Here is a 23101-nt window from a genome sequence, read left to right on the forward strand (position 1 = left end):
CACTCCAGCTTGGGTGACAGAGCGAGACTCCATCTCAAAAAAAAAAAAAAAAAAAAAAAAAAAAAAGAAATCTACTTTGAAGGCACAGCTGAAAGAATTTGGTGACAGATGAAATTAATACCTAGATATTGGCAGGGGGTGGTGTGATAAAAAGATAAAAAAGGAGAAGGGCTCCCTGCTTCTCCCAAAAAATCTCAACAGGGATGTCAATGGGGAAAGATGATCGAATTTAGACCCATAATTGAAAATATTCTCATCTTAACTCCCCACATCCTGCCAACAAGTCTCAGTCTTTGGGGAAAAGTTAGTACCCAAGAAATATCATTGGGCCGGGCGCGGTGGCTCAAGCCTGTAATCCCAGCACTTTGGGAGGCCGAGGCGGGCGGATCACAAGGTCAGGAGATCGAGACCATCCTGGCTAACACGGTGAAACCCCGTCTCTACTAAAAAATACAAAAAACTAGCCGGGCGAGGTGGCGGGCGCCTGTAGTCCCAGCTACTCGGGAGGCTGAGGCAGGAGAATGGCGTAAACCCGGGAGGCGGAGCTTGCAGTGAGCTGAGATCTGGCCACTGCACTCCAGCTTGGGTGACAGAGCGAGACTCCATCTCAAAAAAAAAAAAAAGAAATCTACTTTGAAGGCACAGCTGAAAGAATTTGGTGACAGATGAAATTAATACCTAGATATTGGCAGGGGGTGGTGTGATAAAAAGATAAAAAAGGAGAAGGGCTCCCTGCTTCTCCCAAAAAATCTCAACAGGGATGTCAATGGGGAAAGATGATCGAATTTAGACCCATAATTGAAAATATTCTCATCTTAACTCCCCAAATCCTGCCAACAAGTCTCAGTCTTTGGGGAAAAGTTAGTACCCAAGAAATATCATTGGGCCGGCGCGGTGGCTCAAGCCTGTAATCCCAGCACTTTGGGAGGCCGAGATGGGCGGATCACGAGGTCAGGAGATCGAGACCATCCTGGCGAACACTGTGAAACCCCGTCTCTACTAAAAAATACAAAAAACTAGCCGGGCGAGGTGGCGGGCGTCTGTAGTCCCAGCTACTCGGAGGCTGAGGCAGGAGAATGGCGTGAACCCGGGAGGCGGAGCTTGCAGTGAGCTGAGATCCGGCCACTGCACTCCAGCCCTGGCGACAGAGCAAGACTCCGTCTCAAAAAAAAAAAAAAGAAATATCATTGACATCTACTCATGTACAGAGTTACACAAAGGGGTGAAAAGTACAAGAAAAAAACTGCTCTACAAAATTCTACAACAGACGGCTCTTTACCAGGAATTTCACTGAATAGTAGAGTTACAGTCAACAAAACCACCCCTCCTCTACCCGCAAGACTTTAGGGTATACCATTGTGCATTGACCACTGTGCATTCTATTTCAAAACAGCAGAATTTCTATTTCTCTAAATTTAAATTCTGGACTCAAACTTAAAAACATGTAATATCCAAACAAAAGATAGGTCAAACAAAGTAACTGAGGAACAGACAAATCAAAAGAGCACCAAAGAAAGAAAAAACAGTAGGAATAGTACTTGTCTACTAGTGAATTAACCACTAATAAAAAACATCAGATGGGTTTTCCTTTTGTAAAACTGCCCCCAAAAGCCTTTACCCTACATTTAAGAATTAACCTAAGTCCCAGGTTAAAATGGGGCTTTTATGTCATCAAGTATCTGGAATCCAGCAATTGAATTACGTTCAATCCATGCAATAAGTATTTACTGATTACCTGTATGTCAGGCGTTGGCTTGATGCTGGAGATAAAAAGCATAAATTAAGTACAGTCCTGGCCAGGTACGGTGGCTCACACCTGTAATCCCATCACTTTGGGAGGCCAAGGTGGGCAGATCATGAGGTCAGGAGATGGAGACCATCCTGGCCAACATGGTGAAAGCCCATCTCTAATAAAAATACAAAAAAAAAAAAAAAAAAAAAAATTAGCTGGGCATGGTGATGTACACCTGTAGTCCCAGCTACTCGGGAGGCTGAGACAGGAGAACTGCTTGAACCCAGGAGGTGTAACAGTGAGCCAAAATCGCGCCACTGCACTCCAGCCTGGAAACAGAGTGAGACAGTGTCTCCGAAAGTAGAAAAGAAAAGAAAAGAAAAGAAGGAAAAAGGTACAATCCCTGTCCTCAAAGGAACCCGTATTCTACTGGAAAAACAACAAACAACAAAAACAACCCCAGCACTTTGAGAGGCCTAGGCGGGCGGATCACCTGAGGTTGGGAGTTCGAGATCAGCCTGATCAACATGGAGAAACCCTGTCTCTACTAAAAATACAAAATTAGCTGGGTGTGATGGTGCATGCCTGTAATCCCAGCTGCTTGGGAGGCTGAGGCAGGAGAATTGCTTTAAGCCAGGAGGCGGAGTTTGCAGTGAACCGAGAACACTCCATTGCACTCCAACCTGGGCAACAAGAGTGAAATTCCGTCTCCAAAAACAAAAAGCTAAATAGTAGGGTGTGAGTGTGGTGGCTCATGCCTGTAATCCCAGCGCTTTGGGGGCCAAGGCGGGAGGATTGCTTAAGCCCGTGAGTTCAAGACCAGCCTAGGCAACATGGAGGAACCCCATCTTTACAAAAAAATACAAAAATTAGTCGGGCATGGTGGCATGCACCTGTGGTCCCAGCTACTCAGGAGGCTGAGCCAGGAAGACTGCTTGACTTCCAGAAGCAGAGGCTGTGGTGAGCCAAGATCACACCACAGTATTCCAGGTATGGTGAGAGAGCAAGACTCTGTCTCGAAAACCAAGAACTAATTACATATAAAGGACTCCTATAACTCAACAACGTGATTAAAAACTGGGCAAAAAACTTGAAGACATTTCTCCAAAGATGATATACAAACAGCCAACAAGCATATCAAAAGTGCCAATATCATTAATCTCTAGAGAAAGGCAAAATGAAATCACAATGAGATACCACTTCACACCCATTAGGATGGCTACTATCAAAAAAAAAAAGAAAGAAAATTTCAAGTACTGATGAGGCTGTGGAGAAAACGGAACCCTTGTGCACTGTTGGTGGGATTGTAAAATGGTACAACCATTACAGAAAAACAGTATGGCAGCTCCTCAAAAAATTAAAATTAAAAATGTAACTACCATATAATCTAGAAATCCCACTTCTGGTATATATCTAAAAGAACTGAAAGCAGAACTTCAAAGAGGTATTTGCATATCTATGTTCCCAGCAGCATTATTCACAATGGCCAACAGGTGGAGGCAACCCAAATGGCCACTGAGGGATGAATGGATAAACCAAATGTGGTCTACACATACAACAGAGCACTCATCAGCCTTAGAAAGGAAAGGAAATCCTACCCATCACATGCTATGGATGAACTTTGAGGACATCATGGTAAGTAAAATAAGCCAGTCACAAAAAAAAGAAACACTGTAAAAATCTACTTGTGTGAGGTATCTAAAATTAGAGAAACAGAAAGTAGAATGGTGGTTGCCAGGGTCTGGGAGTAGGGGGAAATAGGGAACTGTTTCATGAGTACAGAGTTTCAGTTATGAAAGATGAAAAGTTTATGGAGATCTGTTGCACAACTATGTGAGTACATACCACTTAAAAATGGGTAAGTTAGTAAATTCTGTCATGTTGCCATGTGTTTTTCACCACAGTTAAATTTTTTAATTCTCAAGAGCTAAAACAAAACTATTAACATATTAGGATAAACATAAAAGAATATTTTATAAAGGAGAAAGAACAGACCTTTTTAAGAGACAAAAATTATTTTGTATGGAAAAATTACTTAAACTATAAAAAAATTAAAAGGTAAGCAATATTTGGGGGGAAATCTGCAATGGAGATTATTCTAAACTTGATCATGATGATGAGTGAGAAAACTGGTGCATTCTCAAACTCCCGCTGGAAATGTAAATTGGTACCACCTCTCAAGGTCACTCTTTCAAACTTGCAAGTTTAGCGGGGAGCAGTGGCTCATGCCTGTAATCCCAACACTTTGGGAGACAGAGACTTGAGCTCAGGAGACTAGCCTGGGCAACATGGTGAAACTCCAACTGTATCAAAACTACAAAAATTCGCCAAGACATGGTGGTGAGCGCCTCTAGTCCCAGCTACTAAGGAGGCAGGAGTGAGAGGATCACTGGAGCCTGGGTAGTCGAGGCTAAGGTGAGCCATGACTGTGCCACTGCACTCCAGCGTAGGCAACAGAGTAAGACCTTGTCTCAAAAAAACAAAACAAAACAAAAATTCCAAGTTTAAATGTCTATCCTGAAGAACAGTTCACATTCATGTGTATACAGAGGGGAATGTACAATGACAAAATCATCTAAATTCCAACAGTTAGAAACTGATTAAAAAACATCTATTTTATGGGATACATGGCAGTAGTTTTGTTTTTTGGTGGTTTTTTTTATGGTTTCTGAGACAGAGTCTTCACTTTGTTGCCCAGGCTGGAGTGCGGTGGCATGATCTTAGCTCACTGCAACCCCTGCCTCCCAAGTTCAAGCAATTCTCTTGCCTCAGTCTCCGGAGTGGCTGGGATTACAGGCATGAACCATCACATCCAGCTAATCTTTGTTATAGCAATAGTTTTTTGTTTTGTTTTGTTTTTTTAAAAAAGGTAATGTAGCATTCTAAAACATTTTAGCACAAAGCAAGCACTCAGATAATAATTGCTGAAAAAATTAAAGGGAGGAGCTCCAAGATGTGTTACTTTTATTGTTTTGTTTTTGAGATAAGAGTCTCACTCTCGCCCAGGCTGGAGTGCAGTGGTGCGATCACGGCTCACTGCAACCTCCGCCTCCTGGGTTCAAGCTATTCTCCTGCCTCAGCCTCCCAAGTAACTGAGATTACAGGCACGCGCCACCATGCCTAGCTAATTTTTCATATTTTTAGTAGAGATGGGGTTTCACCATGTTGGACACGCTGGTCTTGAACTCCTGACCTCAAGTGATCCACCCATCTCAGCCTCCCAATGTTTTTTTTATGTTTTGTTTTTAAATCAAGCTGAAAAGTAGCATACACATTATGATACTACTTTATACACGTATATAAATGCATGGAGAAGGCGCCTATAAAAACAGGTATTAACATTTTAATGGTGTTAACTCTGGAAAGTAAAGCTGAAGGGAAGCCTCAGTATTTTCTCTTATATACTCCAAATTGATGATATTTACAAAAATGTATTCACATATATTTGAGTAAGAATATTTCTATTAATACATAACCACCCTTGCCCTCATGAAGTACAGTAGTACCCCCTTATCCAAGGGTTACGTTCCAGGACCCTAGTGGATGCCTGAAATTGCAGCTCATACCGAATCCTATACATAGTACCATGTTTTTCAATCTGATATCCAAGGGGGCTAAGTGACTAGTGGGCAGGTAGCATACACAGCGTGGATATGCTGGACAAAAGGGTAATTCAAATCCCAGGTGGGATGAACAGGATGGCACGAGAGTTCATCAAACTACTTGGAATGACACACAATTTAAAATGTATGAACTGTTTATTTCTGCAATTTTCCATTTAATATTTTCAGACCACACTTGACCAAAGTAGCTGAAAGCCCAGACAATCAAAACATGGATAAGGGAGGATGGCTGTACATCAAAGCCCTTTATTGTATAATCAAGATAACAAATCAACTCCCATTATCACTCCTGAGTAGCTGGGACTACAGGCACATGCCACCACACCCAGCTAATTTTTGTATTTTGAGTACAGACAGGGTTTCACCATGTTGGCCAGGTGACTGAAATTAGAAGATATTAACCCAAAGAACATTATCCAACTTGCCATTAAATTATTCAGTATACACTTGATTAATAAGGTAAGTAGGTTTAAAAAGGTACAAAAAATATTCCTGAGTATTTCTCTATCATGGGTCCTACAAAGATCTTGCCCTTAGTAGACAATTATTCCAGCTTAAACATGGGTACACCAAACTTGTCAAGTAACCAGTTACATTTCTTTTTTTTTTTTTGAGACGGAGTCTCACTCTGTCGCCCAGGCTGGAGTGCAGTGACCGGATCTTGGCTCACTGCAAGCTCCGCCTCCCGGGTTTACGCCATTCTCCTGCCTCAGCCTCCCCAGTAGCTGGGACTACAGGCGCCCGCCACCTCGCCCGGCTAGTTTTTTTGTATTTTTTAGTAGAGACGGGGTTTCACTGGGTTAGCCAGGATGGTCTCGATCTCCTGACCTCGTGATCCGCCCGTCTCGGCCTCCCAAAGTGCTGGGATTACAGGCTTGAGCCACCGCGCCCGGCCAACCAGTTACATTTCTAAGAGAAGGATAACCTAAGGAGTTATTCTCAAGTTTTCATTTACTATTTTGTATGATCCTAGAAGTTAATATGGTAACAAAGATAAGATTATACCTGTCAGATTGGCAAAAATTAGAAGTAGGCTTTCAAATAATGACCAATATAAATGTACAAATTGATATGACCATTTTGGACACTAATTTGGTAGTATTTAATGAAAAGTATGCTTTAATGAAAGGTATCCATATACCTTAAGACACAGCAATCCCATTCCTGGACATACACCACCACAGAAATTTGTACACAGCACCATGAAGACACATGTATGCATTTTGTGGTAGTAAGGAAGTAGAAGAATGCTAAGTGTCCATTTCAAGAGGACAAATGAGGCCAAGTATGGTGGTCCATGCCTATAATCCCAGCAGTTTGGGAGGTCCGGGCAGGAGATCGCTTGAGGCTGGAGTTCAAGACCAGCCTGGGCAACATGACAAGACTCTCTCTACAGAATATTTAGAAATTAGCTGGGCATGGGGGTGCATGCCTGTAGTCCTAGCTACTTGGGAGGGTGAGGTGGGAGGCTCACTTGCACCCAGAAAGTCAAGTCAAGGAGGCAACAAAGAGCTGTGTTCATGACACTGCACTCCAGCCTGGGTGACAGAGTGAGACCCTGTATCCAAAAAAAAAAAGACAGATAAAATGTGACAAAAACATGACAGAATACTATGCAGCAGACAAAATCAATTAAACAGCTGTACTTAGAGCAACATGGGTGGTCCTTAAAAATAGAAACAAAAAATACAAGGAACAGGGTTCTAGGTTCAGTGTCTCTTTCACTGAATGAAGCTATAAAACCTGAACAGAATGCATTTAGCAGCTATCTGAGAACTATGAAAAATAATAGCAGATGGACAAAGAAGACCACAGTTTGAAGTACCAATAAACTGGGATCGAGTTTATCATTTTTCCCTCTGATGTTTCCCAGCCTGGATGCACAGCAGCCTGAAACCCAGAAATCAGCATCAGCAGAGAGAAAGCGCATCAAGAGCTGTCTAGTCCTGGTTTGAGGAACTAGAAAGGGGACCCGTGGTATAGACAAAGAGTGGGTGAAATACCCACTGGGAAAATCTCAACTCACACAATCCCTGAGACAACACGGATGTTGGAATTAACTGACAAAGACTTTAAAGCAGCTACTATAAAAATGCTGGCTGGGAGCGGTGGCTCACGCCTGTAATCCCAACACTGTGGGAGGGGCTAAGGCGGCAGATCATCTGAGGTCAGGTGTTCGAGACCAGCCTGGCCAACGAGGTGATACCCTTCCTTTACGAAAAATACAAAAATTAGCCAGGCATGGTGGCACATGTCTGTAGTCCCAGCTACTCAAGGGGCTGATGCAGGAGAATCGCTTGAACTGGAGAGGCAGAGGTTGCAGTGAGCCAAGGTTGTGCCATTGCACTCCAGCCTGGGCAACACAGCAAGACTGTCTCAAAAAAAAAAAAAAAAAATGCTGCAACAAGTAAGGGAAATTTCTCCTTAAATGGAAAGATTAAAAAGTAAAGACAGGCCAGGTGCAGTGGCTCATGCCTGTAATCCCAGCACTTTGGCAGGCCGAGGTAGGTGGATCATGAGGTCAGGAGTTCAAGACCAGCCTGGCCAACATGGTGAAACCCCGTCTCTACTCAAAATACAAAAATTAGCTAGGTGTGGTGGCGCGTGCCTGTAGTCCCAGCTACTTAATAGGCTGAGGGGGAGAACTGCTTGACTCTGGGAGGTGGAGGTTGCAGTGGGCTGAGATCACACCACTGCACTCCAGCTGGGTGAGAATGAGACTCCGTCTCAAAAAAAAAGAAAAAAGAAAAAAAAAGTAAAGACATAAAGAGGAAACAAATCTTAGAACTAATCCTTGCTTCTCAGGGGGCTGAGGCAGGAGGACTGCTTGGGCCTAGTTTAGTTGACTAGCCTGAGCAATATGGTAAGATCCTGTCTCAAAGAAAAAAAAAAATTAGAATAAAAAAATACAAACCAAAGAAGGAAACTGCATGGACTAAATACCAGAATGGAAAATGACAGAGAAAAGAGCCAGGGCACTTGTAGGTAAGTCAATAGAAAGTATCTAATCTGAAAAACAGAAAGAAAAAAATTGAAAAAAGTGAACAAAGCCTTACAGATCTGTAGGCCAACACCAAGGGGTCTTAATGTCTTGATGACAGTTGGGTCATTAAATCCCATAAGGGGGCCAGGCGCGGTGGCTCACACCTGTAATCCCAGCACTTTGGGAGGCCAAGGCAGGCAGATCACAAGGTCAGGAGATTGAAACCATCCTGGCTAACAAGGTGAAACCCCGTCTCTACTAAAAATGCAAAAAATTAGCCGGACACGGTGGCGGGCACCTGTAGTCCCAGCTACGCGGGAAGCTAAGGCAGGAAAATGGCATGAATTTGGGAGGTGGAGCTTGCAATGAGCCGAGATTGTGCCACTGCACTCCAGCCTGGGCGACAGAGTGAGACTCTGTCTCCAAAAAAAACAAAAAAAAATCCTATAAGGATAGGAGAAAGAATACTTTTATTTATTTATTTATTTTTTTTTTTTGAGGCGGAGTCTTGCTCTGTCGCCCAGGCTGAAGTGCAGTGGCCGGATCTCAGCTCACTGCAAGCTCTGCCTCCCGGGTTCCTGACATTCTCCTGCCTCAGCCTCCCAAGTAGCTGGGACTACAGGCGCCCGCCACCTCGCCCGGCTAGTTTTTTGTATTTTCAGTAGAGACAGGGTTTCACTGTGTTCGCCAGGATGGTCTCGATCTCCTGACCTTGTGATCCGCCCGTCTCGGCCTCCCAAAGTGCTGGGATTACAGGCTTGAGCCACCGCACCCGGCCAATACTTTTATTCTTTAAAATTTTTTTTTAAATATTGCCTTTCTCAGAGCTCAAGATTTAAAAGAAAAAATACTGCCTGAAAACTTCCCACATTCAGCAAAATATATTCTCTACAGACTCAAAAAGCTTAGCAAACTTGATTCACACAAAACTCAAAGAAATTCATGTCCAGACTCATAATCAAACCGCTAAAACCCAACAACAATTTTTTTTTTTTGAGATAGAGTCTCGCTCTGTTGCCCAGGCTGGAGTGCAGTGGCACGATCTTGGCTCACTGCAATCTCTGCCTTTCAGGTTCAAGCAAGTCCCCTGCCTCAGCCTCCTGAGTAGCTGGGACTACAGGTGTGAGCCACCATTTCCAGCCAACAATTTTTTTAAATATTGAAAGCAGTCAGGGAAAAATGATGCATTACCTACAAGGGACCTATTTAATAACTGTAGATTTCACTTCAGAAACCAGGGAGACCAAAAGGAAGCAAAACAACATTTATAAAGTGCTGAAAAAAAAGAACTGTCAACTTAAAATTATCTATCCAGTAAAAATATCCCTCAAAAATAAAGTCATTCTCAGATGAGGGAAAACTAGTAAGAGAATTTGTCACCAACAGACCTGCTCTATAAGAATTGCGGGCCAGGGGCCCGGCGCAGTGGCTCACGCCTGTAATCCCAGCACTTTGGGAAGCCAAGGCGGGCCGATCACAAGGTCAGGAGATCTAGACCATCCTGGCTAACACGGTGAAACCCTGTCTCTACGAAAAATACAAAAAATTAGCCAGGCGTGGAGGAAGGCGCCTGTAGTCCCAGCTACTTGGGAGACTGAGGCAGGAGAATGGCGTGAACCCAGGAGGCGGAGCTTGCAGTGAGCCGAGATCGCGCCACTGCACTCCAGCCTGGGCGACTGAGCCAGACTCCATCTCAAAAAAAAAAAAAAAAAAAATTGCAGACCAGGTCTGGTGGCTCAGGTCTGGTAATCTCAGCACTTTGGGAGGCCGAGTCGGGTAGAACACCTGAGGTCAGGCCAACATGCTGAAACCCCGTCTCTACTAAAAAAAAAAAAAAAAAATACAAAAAATTAGCTGGGTATGGTGGTGGGCGCCTGTAATCCTAGCTACTCAGGAGGCTGAGGGAGGAGAATCGCTTGAACCCGGGAGGTGGAGGCTGCAGTGAGCCAAGATCTGACCATTGCATTCCAGCCTGGTCAACAAGAGCAAAACTGTGTCTCAAAAAAACAAAAAAAAAAAAGGCCAGCCTGTAATCCCAGCACTTTGGGAGGCTGAGGCAGGCGGATCACAAGGTCAGGAGATCGAGACCATCCTGGTTAACACAGTGAAACCCCGTCTCTACTAAAAATAAAAAAAATCAGCTGGGCGTGGTGGCGCTCGCCTGCAGTCTCAGCTACTTGGGAGGCTGACGCAGGAGAACTGCTTGCACTCAGGAGGCGGAGTTGCAGTGAGCAGAGATGGCGTCACTGCACTCCAGCCTGGGTGACAGACCAAGACGCCATCTCCAAAAAAAAAAGAATTGCTAAGAAGTTTTTAATGTAGAAAGGAAGTGATAACCAGAAGGAAAACCGGAATATTATAAAGCAAGAGTTACACAAATGGCGAATATCTGGTTATAGATGGCTCTGCAAGTCTCTTAAAATATGTTTAACAATTAAAAACAAAACCAGTACTGTCTGATAGGGCTTTCAATGTATGTAAATGTAATATATAAGATAACCACAACATTATGGGATAAAGGGAAGAAGGGTAAAGAGATCATCTATAGAATAGTAAGGTTTTCATGTTCCATGAGAAGTGGAAAAACATGACTCTAAGTAGCCTATGAAAAGTTAAGTTCGGCTGGGTGCGGTGGCTCATGCCTGTAATCCCTGCACTTTGGGAGGCCAAGGCAGGTGGATCGCCTGAGGTCAGGAGTTCGAGAACAGCCTGGCTAACATGGTGAAACCCCATCTCCACTAAAAATACAAAAAATTAGCTGGACATGGTGGTGGGCGCCTGTAATCCCAGCTACTCGGGAGGCTGAGGCAGGAGAATCACTTGAACCCAGGAGGTGGAGGTTGCAGTGAGCTGAGATGGTGCCATTGCACTCCAGCCTGGGCAACAAGAGTGAAACTCTGTCTCAAAAAAAAAAAAAAAAGAAAGAAAGAAAGAAAAGAAAAGAAAAATTAAGTTCATCTATTGTAATCCCTAGAGTGATCACTAAAAAATACTATACAGCCGGGCGCGGTGGCTCACGCCTATAATCCTAGCACTTTGGGAGGGCAAGGCGGGTGGATCACGAGGTCAGGAGTTCGAGACCAGCCTGGCCAACATAGTAAAACCCTGTCTCTACTAAAAATATAAAAATTAGCCCGGTGTGGTGGCATGCACCTATAGTCCCAGCCATTTGGGAGGCTGAGGCGGGAGAATCGCTTGAACCCAGGAGGCGGAGGTGGCAGGGAGCTGAGACCACGCCACGACACTCCAGCCTGGGTGACACAGTGAGACTCCATCTCAAAAAAACAAACAAAAACACTATACAAAAAAAGCAAAAAAAAAACAAAAACAGATTTTAAACTGGAATTTTAAAATGTGTTCAAATAGCCCAAAAAGCAGGAAACAGAAACAAAAATAAGAGGATAGAAAATAATAAAACATAAATCGAAACTCAAACATTCAAAAATGACATAATTAAATGAAAATGGTATAAACACAATTAAAAGACAGATATTGTGGCAATGAACCAAAAAATGATCCACTATATACTGTCAACAAGAAACTCACTTCAAATATAATGATGTAGGTAGTTTAAAAAGTAAAGTATAGGAAAGGTATATATGCAAACACTAATCAAAAGAAAGTTGGAATCCAAGTATGGTGGTTCATGCCGTAATCCCAGCACTTTGGGAGGCTGATGTGGGAGGATCACTGGAGCTCAGGAGTTCAAGACCAGCCTAAGAGCAAGATCCCATCTCTACAATTAAAAATAAAAATTAGCGGCCGGGCGCGGAGGCTCAGGCCTGTAATCCCAGCACTTTGGGAGGCCAAGGCAAGCGGATCACGAGGTCAGGAGATCAAGACCATCCTGGCTAACATGGTGAAACCCCATCTCTACTAAAAATACATAAAGTTAGCCGGGCATGGTGGCGGGCACCTGTAGTCCCAGCTACTCAGGAGGCTGAGGCAGGAGAATGGTGTAAACTCAGGAGGCAGAGCTTCCAGTGGGCCGAGAACACACCACTGCACTCCAGCCTGGGCGACAGACAGAGACTCCATCTCAAAAAAAAAAAAAAAAAAAAAAATTAGCTGGACATGGTAGCATGTGCCTGTAGTCCCAGTGACTTGGGGGGACTGAGGTGGGAGAATTGCTTAAGCCCAGGAGGTCAAGGCTGCAGACAGCCATGTTTGTGCAAGTACACTACAGACTGGGCAACAGAGCAAGATCCTATCTCAAAACAACAGGCTGGGCGCAGTGGCTCACGCCTGTAATCCCAGAACTTTGGGAGGCTGAGGCAGGTGGATCACCTAAGGTCAGGAGTTCGAGATCAGCCTGGTCAACATGACGAAACCCCATCTCTACTAAAAATACAAAATTAGCCAGGCATGGTGGCATGAGCCTGTAATCCCAGCTACTTGGGAGGCTGAGGCAGGAGGATCGCTTGAACCTGGGAGGCAGAAATTGCAGCGAGCCAAGATCACACCACTGCACTCAGCCTGGGCAACAAGAGCAAAACTCCGTATCAAAACAACCACCACCACCAAACAAACAGAAAGTTGGAGGGGTTACATTAATACCAGACAGACTTTGGAGAAAGGAAAACCAGGGATACAGAAGGACATTACGTAAGCATAAAAGGGTGAAGTCACCAGGAAAATACAACAATCCTAATTGTGAATGCACCCAACAACAGAGCTTCAAAAACACAAAGCAAAAACTAACAGAGGAAAGGAGAAATAAATTAATTAGAGTTAGAGGCTTCAACATACCTCCCACCATAATTGATCAACCTAGTAGACAGAACACAAATAAGGACACAGAACTGAACACCACCACCACCTGATGGCATCTCATTGACATTTATAGAACATACACCGAACACAGCAGTGCACATGGAACATTCATGAATGCAGGACATACCTGGGGTTCTAAAACCAAACTTAACAAATTAAATAGGACCAGGCATGGTGGCTTTCATCTATAACTTCAGCTACTTGAGAGGCTGAGGTAGAACGATCATTTGAGGCCAAGGGACCAGCCTGAGCAACACAGTAAGACCTCATCTCTATTATATTAAATTTTTTAAAAAGAAGAAAACAAACCCCAAATTAAACAGAACTGAAGTCATATCAAGAATACTGTAATGGAATTAGACTAGAAATCAACAGAAAATCTCAACATTTGGGAATTCAACAATATACTTCTGGATAAACTGCTTGGAGGTCAAAGAGAAAGCTTCAAGTGAAAAAAAATTTTAAAGATTTGTACTAAAAAAAATATATATATGTATTTAACAAAAATTTGTGGTATGTAGCTAAGGCAGTGCTTAGAGAAAAATTTATATCATTAAGGTTTTAATTAGAAAAGAAGAGGCCAGGTTCAGTGGTTCACACCTCTAATCCCAGCACTTTGGGAAGCCAAGGGGAGAGAATCACTTGAGGCCAGGAATTTGAGACCAGCCTGGACAACATTGCAAGACCCCATTCTCTACAAAAAATTAAAATATTAGCAGGGCTTGGTGGCACACACCTGGAGTCCCAGCTACTTGCAAGGCTGAGGCAGTGAGCACAAGAGTTTGAGGGTGCAATGAGCTATGATCATGCCATTGCCCTCTAGGCTGGACAACAGAGGAAGACCCTGTCTCTCCAGAAGAAAGGTCTCAAATTACTAATCTAAACGTCCACATTAAGGAACCAGAAAAAGAGCAAAATCAAACCAAAGTAAGCAAAAACAAACAACAAAAAGAAAGCAAAAAATCAATGACATTGAAGAAATAGAAAAAAAAAAAAAAATCAGGGAAACTAAATGTTGATTCTTCAAAAATATTTTTAAAAAACTGACATATCTATATAACAAATTCACAAATAAAAGGAACATATAAATAAATTATCAGTATCAGGGATCAAAGGATGAGTATCACTACAGATTCTAAAGATGTTTAAAGGGGATATTATAACCAACATACATCTATATATTCAACAATGAAATGAAATAAATCCCTCAGAAACTCAAATGTACTAAATTTGACACTAAGAAATAGAAAATATAGCCGCACTGTATCTATTACAAAAACTGAATCTAGGCCGGGTACGGTGGCTTATGCCTATAATCCCAGCACTTTGGGAAGCCGAGGCAGGCAGATCACTTGCGGTCAGGAGTTCGAACCCAGGCTGGCCAATATGGTGAAACCCTATCTCTACCAAAAATACAAAAATTAGCCAGGCGTGGTGGCAGGCATCTGTAATCCCAGCTACTCGGGAGGTTGAGACAGAAGAATTGCTTGAACCTAGGAGGTGGAGGTTGCAGTGAGCCGAGATCACACCACTGCACTCCAGCCTGGGTGACAGAGCCAGACTTTGTCTCAAAAAAAAATTAAATCTAAAATTAAGAACCATTCCAAAAGAAAATCCAGGCCCAAGTGGCTTCTCTGGCAAATTATATCAAACATCTAAAGAAAATTAGTATCAATATTACATGAACCTTCACACTTCTTGGGCTGGTATGAGAATTAAATGAAAATTTGTAAAGAAATTAGCACATTGTGTTATATGTACACAGTAAGCACCATGTAAACATTTGTTAAATAAATTCCAGTCAACGGACCCATATTTTAAAAAGTCTTAGCTCTTCATCTAAAGATTAGCTAGCCTTTGTGTGTTTTATGTTAAAATAAAATGTTTAAGGCATGCTTTATATATTTTTCCCCCAGTTTAACAACTTTGATTAATCTGTTTCAATCTCACTGCAAGACTTAAACTGTTTCTTACATGTCACTGTCACCCCCACACTGCCTAGCACAGTGTTCTGTACAAAGCTGTCACTCATGTATTATGTTAATTAGTAGAAAACTTAATTAAAAACCACATGCTTTTAAAAAATTCTACGAACTTACATAATCTAGTTTTGCTTTAGATTTTTTTTTTTTTTTTTTTTTTTTTTTTGAGACAGAGTCTCGCTCTGTCGCCCAGGCTGGAGTGCAGTGGCCGGATCTCAGCTCACTGCAAGCTCCGCCCCCCGGGTTTACGCCATTCTCCTGCCTCAGCCTCCCGAGTAGCTGGGACTACAGGCGCCCGCCACCTCGCCCGGCTAGATTTTTGTATTTTTTAGTAGAGACGGGGTTTCACCGCGTTAGCCGGGATGGTCTCGATCTCCTGACCTCGTGTTGCTTTAGATTTAAGGAAAGAAAAGCAATTTGCTAAACTATTTTGTACGTACTGAGGATTTTTCAACTCCTATTCAACAGATCCCCATCTTACAAAGAAACTAATCATTAAAGACAATGACAGTAAATCACAAAAGTAACAACTAAAGGATATATCCTAAATGATTACCAATACGTTAAATAAATTAGACTAAAACTGAATTTAAAGCAAAAGACTAGGCTGGGTGCAGTGGCTCACACCTGTTATCCCAGCACTTTGGGAGGCCAAGGTGGGCGGGTCATGAGGTCAGGAGATCGAAACCATCCTGGCTAACACAGTGAAACCTCATCTCTACTAAAAATACAAAAAATTAGCCAGGCATGGTGGCGGGCGCCTGTAGTCCCAGCTACTCGGGAGGCTGAGGCAGGAGAATGGTGTGAACTCAGGAGGTGGAGCTTGTAGTGAGCCGAGATTGTGCCACTGCACTCCAGCCTGGGCAACAGAGTGAGACTCCGTCTCAAAAAAAAAAAAAAAAGGCAAAAGACTGACTTAATCACTATCTCAGAATTTGAACCTGTTTTCAAAGCTAAACATAACATAAACTTTGTTAGCTTGTATGATTAGGAATATTAATTTTAGAGATAATAACCTAAAAGTTAATAAAATATTCTAGTCAATATTTACTATTTATAGATACATTAACAAACATATAAACCAATTTTTATACATATGTGATTATATACACATCACATACTAACATTGTACAGTAAGTAATGTAAAATTCTTTTTGGGATTCAGAGGTTACTCTAATATCACTGTGTACTTCAACATCTTTACTGTCATTCACTCACTCACCAAGTATTTGTTGATACTAAGCCACTGTGCTAAGACAGTGCTAAGCCACTGTCTACAACAGACATTCAAATGAGAGATTCCCTAGCCTTCAAGGGGCTCACAACCAAATGGGTATAGCTGACATAAAAACAACTAAAAGACAAGTAAGCAATTATAACATAAACCCTAAAAAATGGTTCTGAACTAGTGACAATACTAGTTCTCAGTATTCTGCTTATACATAAATATACTTATCTTTGTTAGTGTAACACCATTATTTTCATTAGTGTCACACAGGCGTCAGCAGCCCAATCCTTCACTTTACTTCAATTCTTAACACTGGCACAGCAAACCCATCTCGTTCCTCTTTTATCGCTCAGCTCGCTGAGACTCTGGGAGCTAAACAGCCTCTGCATCCTGAATAAGCAAAGTAAAACCGTGGACTGAGTCCCTCCTCTTAGGATATTTGGGGGAGGAAAGGAATCAGAACTGCTGCCCAAAATAGTGAAGCTGCCCAGAGGTAGTGATCCTGAAAGCTCAATTCAAAGTAGTAGTAGCTAAAAGTAGCCAAAAAAAAAAAAAAAAAAAAAGACTTCCTATAGGAGCAACTTCAGTGTTTGTAGCTCTAAAAGTATGAAGTGAGGAGAGGAGACAGCGGGGTCAAGAGTGGCTACAGACACTCCAATACGTACAAAAGCTTTTGGGTTTGAAATGTATGTGATCTTTTTCTTTTTTCTTTTTCTTTTTTTCTTGAGACTGAGTTTTGCTCTTGTTGCCCAGGCTGCAGTGCAATGGCGCGATTTCGGCTCACTGCAACCTCTGCCTCCCAGGTTCAAGTGATTCTCCTGCCTCAGCCTCCCAAGTAGCTAGAATTACAGGCGTCTGCCACCAGGCCCAGCTAATTTTTTCTATTTTTAGTAGAGATGGGGTTTCACCATGTTGGCCAGGCTGGTCTCAAACTCCTGACCACAGGTGATCCACCCGCCTTGGCCTCCGAGAGTGCTGGGATTACAGGTGTGAGCCACCTCTCCCGGCCTGAGTGTTTTTTATATTCTTATAAAAGAAGTAATTCAAACAAATTTAGGTATGACCACTGTATTACAGTTATGAAGATGTGACGTTAGAGTAGAAACAGACACAATGAGGTGCTAAGACACATCTCCAAGATAATACAGCCCAATTCCTTTATCTTTTTAAAACTTTTTATTAGCAGAGATGGGGCCTTGTTATGTTGCCCAGGCTGGTCTCCAACTCTTGGGCTCACCAATCCTCCTGCCTCAACCTCCCAAAGTGCTGGGATTACAGGCATGAGCTGCCACACCTGGTGGTCCAATTCCTTTAGAAGCATTACATGTACAAGTGGCACAAAGTTTACTGTGTATTTTCACACTATAATCAAATTTCACTGGCCAAAGACTGAAAATTTAATTTTAAAAAAGACTGTAAAATCAATAGCATCATGTGTTTGTTATTCAGAGGAAAATAAAGCTTCAGAATTCAGAGACCATCAAAATTTTCTTGAAGGAGCTGTAAATACTGAAATGCACAGGCATTATTACCAAAGTATCTTTAGCTTGTTTCTCAATAAAATTGAGTTAAAAACATTATGGAAAATTCATTGGGACTTTTACCAAGAGTGTTCTTTTTTTTTTTTTTTTGAGACAGCAGCTTGCTCTGCTGCCCAGGATGCAGTGCAGTGGTGTCATCTCGGCTCACTGCAATCTCCGCCTCCCGGGTTCAAGTGATTCTCCTGCCTCAGCCTCCCAAGTAGCTGCGAGAAGAGGCACCCTGCTAATTTTTGTATTTTTAGTAGAGACAGGGTTTCGCCATGTTGACCAGGCTGGTCTCAAATGCCTGACCTCATGATCCACCTGCCTCAGCCTCCCAAAGTGCTGGGATTACAGACGTGAGCCACCACTCCCGGCCTGAGTTTCTTTTTTTGTTGTTTTTTTAAGATAGTCTCACTCTGTGGCCCAAGATGGATCCGCCTCCTGGATTCAAGCAATTCTCCTGCCTCAGCGTCCCAAGTATCACAGGTGCCTGCCACCATGCCCAACTGATTTTTATATTTATAGTAGAGGGGGGGTTTCACCATGTTGGCCAGGCTGGTCTTGAACTCCTAACCTCACATGATCTGCTCACCTCGGCCTCTCAAAGTGCTGGGATTACAGGCGTGGGCCAGTGCCCCGTCCCAAGTGTTTCTTTTTTTTTTTTTTTTTTGAGAGAGAGAGGGAGTCTCACTCTGTCACCCACGCAGGAGTGCAATGGTACAATCTTGGCACACTGCAACCTCCACTTCCTAGGTTCAAATGATTCCCCTGCCTTGACTTCCCAAGTACCTGGGATTACAGGTGCCCACCACCACCCCTGACTAATTTTTTTGTATTTTTAGTAGAGAAGGGGTTTTACCATGTTGGCCAGGTTGGTCTCGAACTCCTTACCTCAAATGATCTGCCTGCCTCAGCCTCCCAAAGTGCTGGGACTGCAGGCGTGAGCCACGGTGCCTGGCCAAGAGTGTTTCTTAAAGCATATTTTTACAAAGCTATACTCATGGACCAAGCAATATAGAATCCTCATCGTATCTTGTTACAGTTTAAAACCCTGTAATAGACGCTGTCTAATATTCCACTCAGTAATAATTTTCTTCCTTTTTTTTTTTTTTTTTTGAGCCGGATTCTCACTCTGTTGCCCAGGCTGGAGTGCAGTGGCATGATCTCAGCTCACTGCAACCTCCACCTTTCAGGTTCGAGCAAGTAATTCTCCTGCCTCAGCCTCTGGAGTAGCTGGGACTACAGGCCACACCAACACTCCAGGATCATTTTTGTATTTTTAGTAGAGACCAGGTTTCACCATGTTGGCCAGACTGGTCTCAAACTCCTGACCTCAGGTGATCCACCCGCCTCAGCCTCCCAAAGTGCTAGGATTACAGGTGTGAGCCACCGCGCCCGGCCTCCACTCAGTAATAATTTTCTTATCAATTCTCCAAACTTTTGACATGTGTATCATATAAACAATGCTGAAATAAGTATTCATGGGCATATGACTTTTCTTTTTTATTTATTTTTTTTTTTTTTGAGACAGAGTCTCGCTCTGCCCCCAGGCTGGAGTGCAGTGGCCGGTTCTCAGCTCACTGCAAGCTCCGCCTCCCGGGTTCAGACCATTCTCCTGCCTCAGCCTCCCGAGTAGCTGGGACTACAGGCGCCCGCCACCTCGCCCAGCTAATTTTTTTTTTTTTTTTTTTTTTTTTATTTTTAGTAGAGACGGGGTTTCACCGTGTTAGCCAGGATGGTTTCGATCTCCTGACCTCGTGATTCGCCCGTCTCGGCCTCCCAAAGTGCTGGGATTACAGGCTTGAGCCACCGTGCCCGGCCAGGGCATATGACTTTTCCTGAATTTGGAATGACTAATTGTAGTACTCTTTCTTTTTTCTAGTTTTATTGTAAAACCCTGGGACTTCATTCTGATTTTATAAGAACCAGAGCTTAAATCAAATAAGCTAGAGACAGAGATTCTGGAGCTCCTTATAATTTAAAAGTCAGTGACATAGGAACAAAGAGGGAGAATGAAAACTTATTTGGACAAAATAATAACACTATTTTAAAAACAAGATATACAAAACTAGATGACTTTAAAATGTAACACTAACACTGGGCATTCAAAATACTTCTAATCCCAGCACTTTGGGAGGATCACTTGAGCCCATGAGTTCAAGACCAGCCTGTGCAACATTAAGAAACTCCATCTCGGCCGGGCGCGGTAGCTCACGCCTGCAATCCCAGCACTTTGGGAGTCCGAGGAGAGTGGATCACAAGGTCAGGAGATCGAGACCATCCTGGCTAACACGGTGAAACCCCGTCTCTACTAAAAACACAAAAAATTAGCCGGGCGTGCTGGTGGGCGCCTGTAGTCCAGCTACTCAGGAGGCTGAGGCAGGAGAATGGTGTGAACCCGGAAGGCAGAGCTTGCAGTGAGCCAAGATCGCGCCACTGCACTCCAGCCTGCGTGATAGAGCCAGACTCCGTCTCAAAAAAAAAAAAAAGAAAAGAAAAAAAGAAACTCCATCTCTCCCTCGCCACCTCGACCAAAAAAAAAAAAAAAAAAAAGCCATGTGTGGGCCTGTAGTGTCAGCTACTACTCCCAAGACTGAGGCGGAAGGATCACTTGAGTCCTGGAGATCAAGGCTGCAGGGAGTGCACTACTGCACTCCAGCCTGGGAAACAAAGTGAGACCCCCGTCTCCAAAACAAAACAAAGGAAGTGTTTTAATTTTTTTTTTTTTTTTAAAGACAAAGTCTCACTCTGTCCTCCAGACTGGAATGCAGTGGTGCAATTACCGACCCACTGTAGCCTCCACCTCCCAGGCTCAAGCAATCCTCCTACCTCAGCCTCCAGAACTATAGATGCGGGCCTCAACGCCTGGCTATTTTTTATTTTTGTAGGGGTTTTGCTATGTTGCCCACGCTGGTCTACAACTCCTAAGCTCAAGTGATCCTCCCATCTAGCCCTCCCCAAGTGCTAGGACTACAGGACTGAGCCACCACATCTGGCCACTTTTATCTTCTAATGACTATTATCAAGTCCCCCTATCCCAGAAGTTCTTAGGAAGCAAATGTCCCACAAACTATTGACTTGTAGTACAAAAGCCAAAAAACTTCCACTGGGAAAGGAGAGGGAAATATATACGTATATATTTCAACTATTATTTTGTTAAATTAGAAAAATACAGACATAGGAAGGGTATAGATAAAACAAGATTAGGCAAGAGTTGATCGTGTTTGAAGCTGGAGAGGATTCATTGTACTCCTGTCTGCTTGAAATTTTCCATAATAGTTAAAATATTACACATAATTTTAAAATTCAAATTTCCCCTAAAGATCTGTTTAAGACCAGACTTTAAGTTTACTACGACAGAGAGTGAAGTTACTGTGTCTTTTGTAATTAAACCTACAACTCCTGGGTCCCGACCCTCCTCAAAGTTTACGCTGTTGAGTTCCAAGAGCTCACCTCCAGCACCCCGGAAGAGGAGCGCCGACAAAAACAAAGAGGAGAGGCGCAAGGATCCTCCCAAGATCGCTCACCACACAGGCAGGGATCCGAGAAAGCGGGCAGAGGCCGCTCGTTGCTTCAACGAAAGAAAATGTAATTTTCTCCGGCCAAAGTGGACCCAAGTCCGGCCCCCCAGCCCAGGAACAAGCCCAGGAGGCCACCCCGCCCACTGGAAGCGTCCCGGATTCGGGGGCATCTGCCTCTCGCGGCACTGGAGGCCCCGACCTTTCCGAAGTCTCTCCAGGCCAGAAAAGACGGGGTAGGAGTGTCGCCGAGGAGTCCTCGCCGAGGCCGCGGTGTCTCCGCCCCAGGGAAGATACACCTCGGGGCAAGAGTACTACGGGAAAGTTAAGCGGCTTCGGGTATCCAGGACTAGCGGCCTCCGAGCCGCTCGCGGTCCTGCCACGCCCCCCAACCCAGGCATGGGCAGCCTCCTACGCCGCGGGCCCTCGAGGGCCTGACCCCCGGTCTGACCCCCCACTCCCACGATCCTTCCCTTTCTCCTCAGCTGCCCCCTCCGAAGTCGTTTGAATCCCGGGCCCTACCGCTAGTTAGAGACCGCTAAGTCCGGAGCGCAGAGGGAAGAGGAAGAGGAGACCTCTGACGCCTAGGATGCCACACTCACCTAACCGAATCCTGCCGTGAACACAGCAGACACCGACTTCAGAATCAGGGTTCGGCATCCAAAATGGCGGCTCCTCGGCCTCAGCGCAGCAAGCACGGGCGGAGGGATCCACGGAGCCGAGATAGCCACGCCCTCCTTTCTAGGGATTGGCTGCGCGATCGCCGCTGCCGGGACCTACGCGCTGACTCGGGGCACCTTCCCTTGGTTTCCTTTGGAGTTGGTGCGGCCAGGGACTACTTCTCGTGGCGGAGGCACGGGAGACGATGGCAGACGCGGCACGCGGACTGAGTCAGCTGTTAGGGCGCGCCCTTAATTTCGCTCTGGGCGCGGTGAGGCCAGCAATGGCTGCTGGTTGTCGGACTCTGTGCCCATGGCCTCACCGCGCCCAGTGCCTTGGTTCCGGATTCTTCCATAACCTGCTCCCAGTACTGCCTCTCTGACGCCAGGAGTTGCTCCCTGAGATTTGTTGCCGCCCTTCGCTGGACTTTCGCCCTGGGTGGAGCGGCCGGGCGGGTTTCGAAGCCTGCGTATCCCTGACTCTTCATCCAGAGCCTCCGAGTCCCTCTACTGGCTCTTCGCGTTCCCCTGCCCCGCTTTTAAGCCGTCCGGTTGCCCTTTCAACCAGCATCGCTCCAGTCTATGTGGTGTAATTTAGTAGTGTTCCCTCAGCACCACATTCTCTGGCGATTTCCCTAATTTATCTCGGTATTCAAAGAAAACTTTTTCTTTTTTTTTTTTTTTTTTTTTGAGACGGAGTCTTGCTCTGCCACCCAGGCTGGAGTGCAGTGGCCGGCTCTCAGCTCACTGCAAGCTCCGCCTCCCGGGTTCACGCCATTCTCCTGTCTCAGCCTCCCGAGTAGCTGGGACTACAGGCGCCCGCCTCGTCGCCCGGCTAGTTTTTTGTATTTTTTAGTAGAGACGGGGTTTCACCATATTAGCCAGGATGGTCTCGATCTCCTGACCTCATGATCCACCCATCTCGGCCTCCCAAAGTGCTGGGATTACAGGCTTGAGCCACCGCGCTCGGCCCAAAGAAAACTTTTTCTTTGGTTACCTTTCAACTTATCTCTACTTAAGTTTGGAAGGGGCCTTCCCAGCACTTTGAGAGGCGGGGCGGGAGGATCTCTGGAGCCTGGG

At 44.3% G+C, this 23101-nt stretch overlaps 1 protein-coding gene across 2 annotated transcripts in view; it reads right to left on the minus strand.

Annotated features, from left to right (window-relative positions):
• IST1 (IST1 factor associated with ESCRT-III) overlaps positions 1-22668 on the minus strand; it is a 37133-nt gene extending 14465 nt beyond the window's left edge. The window contains exons 1-2 of one of the 2 annotated variants that reach the window (XM_033218885.1): positions 21965-22058; positions 16550-16711 (exon numbers count right to left, since the gene is read on the minus strand). The gene's annotated coding sequence lies outside the window, so the exon portion shown is untranslated. Of the gene's footprint in view, positions 1-16549; positions 16712-21964 lie in introns of both variants that reach the window. The other variant, XM_033218884.1, reaches the window with a different exon arrangement.
• Positions 22669-23101: the final 433 nt, after the last annotated feature.

Source organism: Trachypithecus francoisi, unplaced genomic scaffold (assembly GCF_009764315.1).
Source record: "Trachypithecus francoisi isolate TF-2019V2 unplaced genomic scaffold, Tfra_2.0 Lachesis_group10, whole genome shotgun sequence".
Taxonomy (NCBI): Eukaryota; Metazoa; Chordata; class Mammalia; order Primates; family Cercopithecidae; genus Trachypithecus; species Trachypithecus francoisi.